Here is a 12527-nt window from a genome sequence, read left to right on the forward strand (position 1 = left end):
TACCTGAATACTTTCTTTTATCTCGTCATACATTTCATCTATTTCTTCATCATCTGCAGAGCTAGTTGGCATATAAACTTGTACTACTGTAGTAGGCATGGGCTTTGTGTCTATCTCGGCCACAATAATGCGTTCACTATGCTGTTTGTAGTAGCTAACCCGCACCCCTATTTTTTTATTCGTTATTAAACCTACTCCTGCTTTACCCCTATTTGATTTTGTATTTATAAACCTGTAATCACCTGACCAAAAGTCTTGTTCCTCCTGCCACCGAACTTCACTAATTCCCACTATATCTAACTTTAACTTAACCATTTCCCTTTTCAAATTTTCTAACCTACCTGCCCGATTAAGGGATCTGACATTGCACACTCCGATCCGTAGAACGCCAGTTTTCTTTCTCTTGATAACGACGTCCTCTTGAGTAGTCCCCACCCGGAGAACCGAATGGGGGACTATTTTACCTCCGGAATATTTTCCCAAGAGGACGCCATCATCATTTAATCATACAGTAAAGCTGCATGTATATATATATATATATATATATATATATATATATATTATTTTATTTAAAAAAAGCTCTCTCCCTCTCTAATACACACACACACACATACAGACATTCACAAAACAGTTGAATACAGAAAAGTGAGAACGTTGCTACTACTTAGAAAAACAAATGAAACTCTGTATTAAAAAGAGGGCAGTTACAGTGATGTGTAATGTAGACAGTGAACTGAAAGTGAAGTGTAAGATGTCCACCTGGTGGCCAGATGAGGAAAAGCAGTTTGCTTAGATGGAATGAATTAGAAGTTACCTGTAAGTACCTTTCCATTTCATAAAAAAAGTAAAGGAACTGTTCTTAATTCTGTAACCTAGATGTAAAACCATAACCTATGTGTAAAAATGGGCAAATTATGTAATATTTCAGGACACCCACTGAAGGTTCCTTGTATAAAGGGCGAAAGGTATCAATAAAAATTTCGATGTGCAGCGTGCAATAAAGGCATTTTGTTTGAAACAAGAAACGTGTGATGTTGCTGTAATTTGGAATTTAAAGAAGAAGGTAAAAATCTGGCCACGTGTGATAGCTTTCCAGAAAGCGTGTAGTTGTGTTTAGGGAACATTTTCGGTTTTGCTTTGTAAATTTTCGTAACTTGTTTGACTATTACGGTATTGTTGTTCTATTTCCTCTTAAATACGTGAACTGAGCAAAGATGTACATTACTCTTCATCGTTCTTCATTTTTAAATGGTGATTATAAATTTTACTTAAAGAACTAAGTTTCAAATTAGCTTTGTCGAAGAGCTAACTTCGTAAAGTTACTGTATACTTTCATATTTGAACTATTTGTTAACAACAATATCCAATGGATTTTGTACGTTCATATTTAATTTGTGCCTAAAAATGCCAAATAGATGAGAAATTAGCTTTCAAATTATTCGAAATCGTGTCTTCATGTCACAATAGCTCTTCAGAAGTTTTAAAAGAAACGTATTTCCGACTCACATTGCTGTTCGCGAAATCAGGCTGTTAAATATGTGAGAAGATGGAGTTTCACACCTTGCGCTGCACTTGACAATATTATTTAAATAATGCCAAAGGACAGTGAATTATTTAGGCTACTACTGCAAGGCATTGCTATTTTTCTGTTGTCGCACAGATAAGCCAAAGTGATTAACAGGCCAAAGTTGAACTGGGCCACATTTGAACATTGTTTGTGCAGCAGGATACAGAGATTGTCTTTTCCGATTAAATTCTCATTCTGGTGTTGCTCGGTGCAGCGGCTTTGTGATTGAATTTCATTTGGAAAGTAAGCTTTGAGTTTACGTATAGGATTCAAATAGCATTATAGGTACCCTATGTACTAGGTCAGATGCGCATTGTTCATAAGAACTGTATACAGTGTACGTAATTGTGCACGTTGGTAATTTAAACATATAGGCTCCCTATCCTATTTGGTAATGGTTATATACAGCCACTAGTGAGAATAAGGTTACATTACGTACTCAGTCAGATTAAAGTCAAAAGGTTTCACTGATATGTCAAAGGAAAAGCTCTCTTTTGAAAAAATTACAGACTCTTACGGTGAATATTAATCCCAGCAGAAAAACTACACGTTCCGATTTCTCTTTTTTCGATTCTATTCATTCGGCAGTTAGATAAAAGCTTTCCTTGTAATTGTGACTACAGTGAAAGAGAAAGACATGTTGTTACAACACATCTTTGTAGGTTGCGTAGCACTCTAAGTGAGAAACCATAATGTTATGCGACACAATAGTGTAGATCTTTTCAGTATTTCTTGCCAGCTAATTGTACACAACAATTCTTTTTGCGCATAGCGAAGACAGTTTATTACTTCTGGGTAATATATTCTTAGGAAACATTCGGAAATACATGGAACAGTTATTCTATGCAAGATGAAAAGCAATCTGTTTTGTGTTATTGTTTGGGATATATGGCACCGTTTATGGAGAGTAATACTGAGGTATAGAGACCAAACGAGTACCGTATAACTTCCTCTAGCTGTATACAGTGTGTAAGATACGTAGTTGGTTGCGAAAATTTTTTCTACATCTGATATGTATTTTTATTACGTGCTTATTTAGAGCTAGCGTTCTTCCTATCGGCATGCTCTACTTCCAGAAAGTTACCAAAGAATACTATTCTTGACCTGTGGCATTGTGTAGTTAGACAGTGATTTATGGTGAATGGTTATACCAAATATTTGCCATTGCGTTATTTATTGAACGACAGGTACTTCACTCTTGGTTACACATTTACAACAGAATACGTTGGAATTTTTCTTGGAAAACTAAATTTTGGGGTAGAGGAATTGCTAGCATTTTTCTGCGATTATATTGATTCTCAGATCTGTTTTGGAATTGGCTGTGGTTTCAGTAATTATATGTGTATACTAATTAATTTCTGATGGTGTTGGAGTGTTAGTGACTTTCATTCGTTGTTCTTGTCTACAGTTGAGATAAGACTGCAAGAGATACTAGATCCAAATCAGGTGTCACAGATCAAGGAGAAGCTGCTTGTAAAGCGTTATTAGATTTAGGGAACATGAGTGCACAGAGGTCGTCTGAGAATAGTTATTGAAGTGAAGTGGATGCGACTATAGTAGACGACATGATGAGGGCAGCCAACTCTTCGTACTGAGAGATGAACATGAGAATACAGCTGGACATCCCATATTGGAAAATGATTCTGTAGAATGTGTTTTGTCACAAGACTCCAGTTCGGTGGTTGGAGATTCAGCTCCTGGTTCTATCACTTCAATGTGAACAAATACAGCCTCCCTCTCTTTTCGTAATAATGTCGAACCTGAGGTGGTGATGGGAGTGGTGAGGGGTTGGGGGGTGGGAAGGAGGATCCTTTGGAATTTGTTCAGCCAATAGTAGTATTTTCCTCTTCAAATAATAACCCCAAATTGGAAAAAAGATCTTTTCAAAATATACTGACAAAAATATCGTAGATTATTGCTACACTGCATAAAGAGAATAACTTTTGCTTCTTCTTTATGAGTTATTAGTGCAGATAAGCAAAAAGGTCTGTGAGGATTTCGAGTCTGAGCTAAATAAAATAGAGCTACGTTTGAAAATCAGACACTGCCAAAATTTGGCGGCTGAAACAACGTCATAACCATGTTACATACACACACAAGAATTAGAAGCATTCGGACTACAGTCCGAAACCGAATCACCAAAAATTAATCAACATTTGAACATAATTGCAAAACAAGCAGAGGAACTGTCTGCTATTACAGCACAATACGCTGTCAGTTCTGGTAAAAATTCTGATGTCACTCAACTGGTTCCTTTTTCCAGCTGTATGGAATTCCATTCGTTGCGATATTTCAAACAACGGCAAATTACTATTAAACACCAACATAAGGACGAGGTTAAGAAAATTCATCAACAGCTTTCTTGTTTGAAAGGAAAATTATGATGAGATGGGGAACTCTTGGCAAGTGGGCTTACTGGTCAGAGGTGACACAAGAATTTTTGAAAAAAGCATAATTACGTCGCATGCTAGAACTTCGAAAAGTCTCACTTTTCAATCCCTGTGTGCCGTTTCGACTAAATCTCTACAGTCCCTCTGAACTGTTACGCACTATAACGATACTATGAATTTGTTTGACTAAATTACAAGTTCGTTTATGACTCACAATTTAGGCGAGTCATTGCAGGGACGAGACAGAAGAATTTCAAGGTCTGTTACAATTGCTTGAATTCGATAACCATTATTGATCATCGTGTAACAACACTACTGATAATCACAGGCAAAATTACCACCCACAACTGGACCAGCTGGAAAAATTACATTCAAGAGGGCAATGTATGACTAACTGGAAAGAAAACAGACATGCAATTACACACTAGCCATACTGGGCAAACAATAGGCATTCCAGGGGACACTTTCATAATCACGGAGCTTACTGAGGCAGAAACAGAGAACGTGGCCCTTATATGCAAAGAAGTGACAAAAATTAATATCCTTTTTATTGCAAACTCTATGAAGAAAGAGATAACCATCACTGGCAAGAGCGTAGGAGGTTAAGCCTAGAGCGCAGTGCAGAAATAAATGAAATTACATCACCAGACCCTCGTAATAATCAGAGGCGAAATTTTGTATCGCAGTACAGTTGACAAACAACATGTTTTCTGAGACCAGAAACACTCAAGCAACATATTAATATTGTACACCTGAGAGTTATTCTAAGACGACAAGCTGTCCTAACCAGACCCCATCCATTGTTTTTGCCTACATTCGAATTCTTCTTGTTTAGTACCGAAGTTTCATTAAATTATGTGCCACATGCTATTTCAACAGTATAGTGAAAAGAGGTCATCATGTTCTGTAATAATAGAAACGTGCCCAAAAAGCAGAACCGCCGAAAAATTCAATTTACACAGTACTCCATTGTTGACTATTGTGGTGACCAGTTGAACGAATTAGCAGCTGTAGACATTTTTGGCCCATTTGTTAAAATGATTGAAGTTCTATTTTTTTTTTTTTTTTTGTAGCAGCTGAACTCACTTTTAAATTTTTCTCTTTTACTCCCTATGCCAGGCAACTGCAAAGTCAGTCTCTACAGCCTTTGTTAAAAATTTCTTGAAGGAAGTTGGATATGTTATTAAATCTTTTTCAGATAACAGACCTCGAATTTGGTTTTGTCTTTGTTTTTATACCTTATGATGTAGGAAGATCAAAACCATTTTGTACCCATGTTACCATCCTGCATTGAATCCCTCTGGACACTTCATAAGAAATAGGGAAGGCTGTGTAGATTATATTATTATTGCCTACGTAAACTTGGAATAAGTATTCTAACATTTTTCAGGATCTACTAAATGAACTCCCTAATGATTCCATTTCCTTAACTCCACTTCTGGTACAGAAAAACAAGCTGGCACCAGACTATGTAAAGGAATAAATAGTCTTCACACCACGTTAATGGCTACATCATCGTTATGTAGTCTAGTTGGCACTCTCTAATATCAAGATGACAGTTAAGGAGAGAGAGAGAGACTGCAACAATGTTGACTAAATCTAAAGGAATTACGAGTGGGACAAAAAGAACTGGTTAGAATTCGCTGTTTATTATAAAAAGAAAAATCATTTAACCACACATTTTTATTAGTATATTATAGTTCATTCCACATTTGGAGGACTGCACATGCAAACACTGTAAAGGTGGGATCATTAAGGATTCGTAAGACAGGAAGTGAACACTGAGTGTCGAATACAAAACTATTTATTGAAAGACTTAAAGTGTTATTGTAAATAGCTGTGAGAAACAGTAGCTTAGGTTTAACCTAAGTGGCATGGACTTCCTGAAGGAGATTATAGTCTCTAAGTATATGCACATGAGGTAGAGTTTAATAACTAGTAATCTGATCAATATGGGAAAAAAATATTTAACTGTATGGTGAGTACTTATACTGTTGAGGAATTTCTGTATTCTCTTTTGTCAGTGTTGCAATATTATATTCATGCTCCAATTTACTTTATTATCCGATTATTTACATGTGTGTGGAATTTCCTTAACTGTTAAATCCTATATTAATCCTAATTCTGTGTGAACCTATATGATGTTAAATTTTTTGACCTGTAATGGATGGGATTTTTGACAGGTATCTGTGCTAAATTATGCACACTGTTTCCAAAGAGAAATCTGTCTATACATTACATATACTGCACTAACTAGGAGTAAGCTATATATATCTATTTTATTTAATCTGTAGCCTTATAGTCATAATGCTGAGAGGAATGCTGATTTGTCTAGGCTGTATCCTCATGGTACAAATGTAATGAGCATTGAGGAAAGATAATGTAATAGAGAGCCTAGAATTTATGAAGAGATGCAATAGTTTTGTTGTTATGTATGATGCTAAAGGTGATCAAGGAAAAAAATATTTTTTTAAGAAGAGGTATAAAGAAGTGAGAATTTTATTGTGAATTTACTGGCAGATGTGAAGTAAAGGATGAAAGTATTTGTTGAGGACGACTGTTATATAATATTCCTATTCAGGTATGAAAATTAAAGTTTCATTGCATATGTGTTATAAAACAACCGGAGCAGATTCATAACTTGTAAGCTATGATTATTATTATTTTGCGTGGAAGAATACTGATAAAAACAGAGAACACAGGGTGTAGAAATTTGGAGAGAGGTATTCTTTGTTGTTAATTAAAGAAGACTGTATGGATATCTACATGAGTAAATTGGAATGTTCGTTTCAGGCACAAAGAGAGTAGTAAGTGGGGGGTTGTGCAGTGAAAATTTATTATGAAATAGTTGGTATAAAGCCACACACACACACACACACACACACACACACACACACACACACACATATATATATATATATATATATATATATAGCTTTGAAGATGCATTTCTTCTTGAATATTCTAATCCACAAATACTTTGAAACACTGCTTAAAGAAATGAGATTGTTGATTGTTCGCTTGTATTTGTTTTGGTCAGTATTTAAAGATAACTTTCAAGTGTACATTTGAAAGTATGATCATAACACGTATATGTGTTGTAATTTATTTACATTTTCTGTTATAACCTGTTTATAAATTTAAGGATTAAGATAGTATTAAATTCGAGTAAGGAACATGTACATATGACTTAATCCTGACTGAATTTTCTCTGGAATGGTGGTATTTGAGCTAATGGTGCGCACACTCAGTAGCTACAAAGGCCATGGTGATCACCTTTCTCTTTACACAAACTTGTGTTGTTTATGTGTTGTAGTTCAATATATTAGTGTCGCTGATACATTATATAGAAGATTACCCAATAGATTATTCTCTTTTTCTCTATTGTGAATATTCATAATAAATGAAAAAATCATCGTTATACAGAACGCATATTAGGAAACATTTTTTCATACTTGTGGCCTGTTTATGTCCTTCCATACCTGTACCGTATAACAGAGGTTGAAAAACCGCTTCAATTGTGAGGTTCTTTTTATTTAAAACGCGACCGGTTTAGGGCTCTTATAAGCCCATCACCAGGTGTTATACTGAAAATAAACAAGAGACCGGAGCTATTAATTGATAGTTTCCACACGCAATAGTACACATTAGAAAGCAAAATAGAAGTACCATATACCATTTTAGAGACCAGTAGTCGAGTTAGGGACGTTAAAGTAGAAGTCAGTGGCAAAGTGACAGAAGTATGGACAACTGCCTGGGTAAAGAAGTATGCAGTGAACACCAGGACACTTACACGTTGTGCTGCCGTGGACGAGTACAGGATGCGTTAAATCACTAGCGAGCGCAGAGAACAGAGTACCGTACACGAAAGGGGAAGCACACTAGCAAAACATAGTGGAAAAAATACTGCCAACTGTTGACGAGTTGAATTAGTGATTTACATACAAAATGAAAGAATCATTAAACAGATAGTTACATGAAATACGTTAAAAGTACGTAATAACTGATAAAGGAACATATTGAACAGGGGCCGTGCAGAACTGTTGTAAAACTAACTGGAAGTCGGAGACATTAAATTTATGTATAAACAGTAAAACACAATGAACGTTTTTTCCATTCCCACGAGTAGCACGCAAATGTTTAATTTAGTGGGGATGTACATGGCGTCGTGGACCAAAGCGGCAGTCATAAGTTAAAAGGAAATATACAAGTGATACTCCTATTAGGAAGCATCTCGCTAATGTAAAAAGAATTTAAGGTAGCGAAACCTTACAGTCGACACTGTCTAAAACTATTACCCCAGTAAAAAAACTAAGAATAATAGCACTAAAGGGACGATTTAAAAGTGGAATCAAAACATGCTAACTAAAACCGACGGCTAAACGAGGTTTACATAAGATAAATCCTTTGACAAATTTTACATCATGAAAGACAGCTAATTTTAAATTAGATTTCCTTCTGTATCTGCAATTCACAATAATGTGACGCAGTTACAGGATAAAAAATGAAAAATATACAAACTTCTACGAAAAGAGGACGTTTTGCAGCTATGTAAAATAAACTGGGTGGACCTTGCAAGCATCACCATTGGAGACAGACCTATGCCGTGCAGGCGCTAAGCCTAATTAAGGGCCAGCAAAGCGATGGCGGACAACACAGTAACCCAGTTAAGAAATACACCATGTATGACGTACAATAATCAGAAACCAGAAGGAGAAGGAAATGAGGCTGGACGCTGCTTCAAAAAGAAAATTTATTCAGCAGGACTGTGTGCTTAGTGCAATTTGATCATTACAAATACCCGACGGATCAGGGTTAATGCTGCGAATAATTTATATTTCTTCTAAAATGTTTAAAATTGGGCCCTTACGTTGAATATTAAAAGTTTATGGAATCAGTATTTCCAGTGCACGCTAATGTCCCGCATACAAAAGTTTTAAATGGAAAATATTATGTACTTGAGTTGCAGTTCGTGAAATCAGACTGTTAAATATGTGTTAAGCTGGCATGTAACATGGTAAGATTATTTAAATAATGATAAAGCAGCATGATTTACTTCAGGAAGACAGTTGAAACACATAGCTACTTACTATTTATCACACACGTTAGCGAAAGTGATTAACAGGGATTTACCCGCTTAATGTACAGTGATTGCCTTGTCAGATTACATTCACATTATGATGTCGTTTAGTTCAGTAGCTGTGTAACTGTTTTTCATTGGAAATGTAAGCTTTGAGAATACGTATACAGTTTAAATAGCAATATAGTTATCACATGTTGTAGGTCAGATGTGTACAATTCATGAGGACTGCATAGTTAACGTAATCATGCACAAAGTTAGTTACATCGCAGAAACTTCATATGCAATATAGGTAATGGTTGCATACATTCACTAATACAGATAGAGTTACATTACATACAAAGCCAGATTAAAGTCTAAAGGTTTCACTGATATGCAAACTAAGAACTCTATTTTGAAAAGTACACTTAGACGTACGGAATATTATTCTCAGCATAAAACTTACAAGGTCACAAAAAGAATCTTTATAATTAAGCTGAGACTGACATCCAGAGAGGTAAAGCAGAACAAAATTTGCTTAATGACGGTTCTGAAAGTAAATCAAGCAATTTATGTGAAAGCTTTCCCACAGTATTTCATAAATTTGTAGACATTTAACTCACCCACGTGTGCTTAGCTTTAGTGCAACTGCTTCCTCGTCACATACTTGGCAGGGTAGCGTTTTATATAAGTGTAAGTTACGCGACCGACATTACAACTTTGCCCTAGGAATTTACGAATTGGAACGGTGCCAGAGTGGTGCTTTCATCCGCAGCTACGGACTGAAGAACTAACACAGAGGAGCTGGGAATATTACGTTTTACGACTCCCTCCGGCTTCGATTCCATTCTAGTTCTTTCGTCGTTACAAGTGAATATTACTACGTGTTCCGGTAGAAAACTTTCCGGACAGAGATAACTGTGCTCGTAACTGAGCAGAGAGCAATCGATCAACCGAAAGATGCTTCTTTGAGGCAGAATTCTGCGTTGTGTTTCCGAGAAATTAATGCTTTAGTTTTGTGATTTTCATGAGTACTTCCGTCTTATGAGAAAACAATTGAAGGATATCATCAGTAGGTATATCGGTAGGCCGCTGGCGTGTGGAAAATTACAGTAACCAGAGGTTGATGAAAACTTTATTGGGTACCAGAATGAGATTTTCACTCTGCAGCATAGTGTGCGCTGATATGAAACTTCCTGGCAGATTAAAACTGTGTGCCGGACCGAGACTCGAACTCGGGACCTTTGCCTTTCGCGGGCATGTTCTCTACCATCTGAGCTATCCAAGCACGACTCACGCTCCGTCCTCACAGCTTTGCTTTTCCCAGTACCTCGTCTCCTACCTTCCAAACTTTACAGAAGTTCGCAAAATTTGCACATTTTAATTAAAGCGTGTTTCAATAATTCTGTAATTAGTAATCATCTTTGACATTACAAATCGCCCAATTTCACTAAGTCGGTGCGATTCCCATTTAAGGAACCGTATTCTTTCATTTGCTTCTCTAAGTACTCTTCCAAACCGAGTGATAACTGCTTGAGAACATTGCAGCTGTATTCATAAATGTAAACAAGACGTAAACTTCAGCTGCACTAGCATTCAATAAATTATTTACTTCTCCCTACCTTGTTAAAGTCCTAGACACATCGTCATAAGGCAGTAAAGATCTGTCGCACAAATTGATGAATTTTTATTTTGGGGAAAAGTTTTGTTTCACTAGAAATACATAAATTTTTTCCTCAAGATAAAAAAAATGCGAAATTTCTGTTAGAAACGATCGCTGCTGTCTGATGATAGGTATATGCCAGAAATTAGATATGGAGAAACAGATTATTCTTGTTGTTGTGGTCTTCAGACCAGAGACTGGTTTGATGCAACTCTCCATGCTACTCTATCCTTTGCAAGCTTCTTCATCTCCCAGTATCTACTGCAACCTACTTCCTTCTGAATCTGTTTAGTGTACTCATCCCTTGGTCTCCCTCTACGATTTTTATCCTCCACGCTGCCCTCCAATACTAAATTGGTGATCCCTTGATGTCTCAGAATATGCCCTATCAACCGATTCCTTCTTCTAGTCAAGTTGTGCCACAAATTTCTCTTCTCTCCACTTCTATTCAATACCTCCTCATTAGTTATGTGATCTACCCATCTTCATTCAAAAATCGTTAGGGTCGTTGCGAATTCCTTCAACATTATTTGTTTAATATTTTTGGTTTTTTAGTTTCATTGAAATGACAAGACAATGACGGAAGCTCGGTTCTGCCATATAATTTACCAGTTTTAGTCAAACCGTGTATGTCTTGTAGCATATCTTGTGAGATGAACTCATTTTACCAGTTCTTCCAATCCGTTCTTCGAATTAATTACAAAAGGTAAAGTAAATCAGAAGTAAGGTAAATCCTCTCACTGCATATATACCAAACGGAGGTACCAAGTTTATTTCAAGCCTTCGCACACGGATGTAGCTGCTCTCTCCAAAAATAATTCAAAATTTACTTTCATACTTTCAAAAAACTGATTGTGACTCGAATGAAAAAATATTTTCTACCTAATACGCATCTACCCCGCTGATCATTTTTAAATGAGCTACCACGGCTGTGGAAGGAATCCTTACGCTAACTTTGACATCGTTTAGCTTCTGTTTGTCTGAGAGGTTTTGGCTGCATTTGAACTTGCAGTGAAGGTCGCTTTGCTTTCGCAGTAATTTCCTAACATTGTTGTTGAACCACGGTGGGTTTTTCGCGTCCGCCCGCCTAGAGGCGATTGTACATATGTAAGAGAAAGGTGCTGCAACATCTAAATGTGAACATCATCCACCTGTGGTGTGGAAGATCGGGATGAAGTGGGAGCTTGAACTAACTCCCTCATAGTAAAGGCGGCACTGTAGCATTCACGATTATGTGAGGAGAAGGGTATCAACCAAGCCTCCTCCACTCGTAGCAGATGGTGGAAGGGAGGGTGGTAGTAGGTAGAACTAGAAATCTTCGCAAAATAGCGGCCTAAGGAGATACCTATGGGGTCATGCCAGAACCTGCGGAATGTGCCTTGGTCCCAGAGAGCCCACACAACAGAACAGGGAGTGGAACTGTTATAAGTGTTCTGGCTTAACCACAAGCGCCAGAATGAAGAGCAAGAACTACGACCAGAGAAGGCGGTGAGGCGACGTCAGCCAATAGCCGCTGACAAGGACCGCACCACAACAGGAAAGACCTCTGCAAGAAGTGAATACCAGCGCCGCTCCTGTCATCCTTTCCCGGACATTAGTGGAGTATTAGAACGGCCCAGCAGAGAGCACTACGAGAACAGTTATTAGTGATCCATATCCATTGCCTGTTTGGACATCTACATCTACATCTACATGACTACTCTGCAATTCACATTTAAGTGCTTGGCAGAGGGTTCATCGAACCACAATCATACTATCTCTCTACCATTCCACTCCCGAACAACGCGCGGGAAAAACGAACACCTAAACCTTTCTGTTCGAGCTCTGATTTCACTTATTTTATTTTGA

The sequence above is a fragment of the Schistocerca americana genome, chromosome 7 (assembly GCF_021461395.2).
Source record: "Schistocerca americana isolate TAMUIC-IGC-003095 chromosome 7, iqSchAmer2.1, whole genome shotgun sequence".
Taxonomy (NCBI): domain Eukaryota; kingdom Metazoa; phylum Arthropoda; class Insecta; order Orthoptera; family Acrididae; genus Schistocerca; species Schistocerca americana.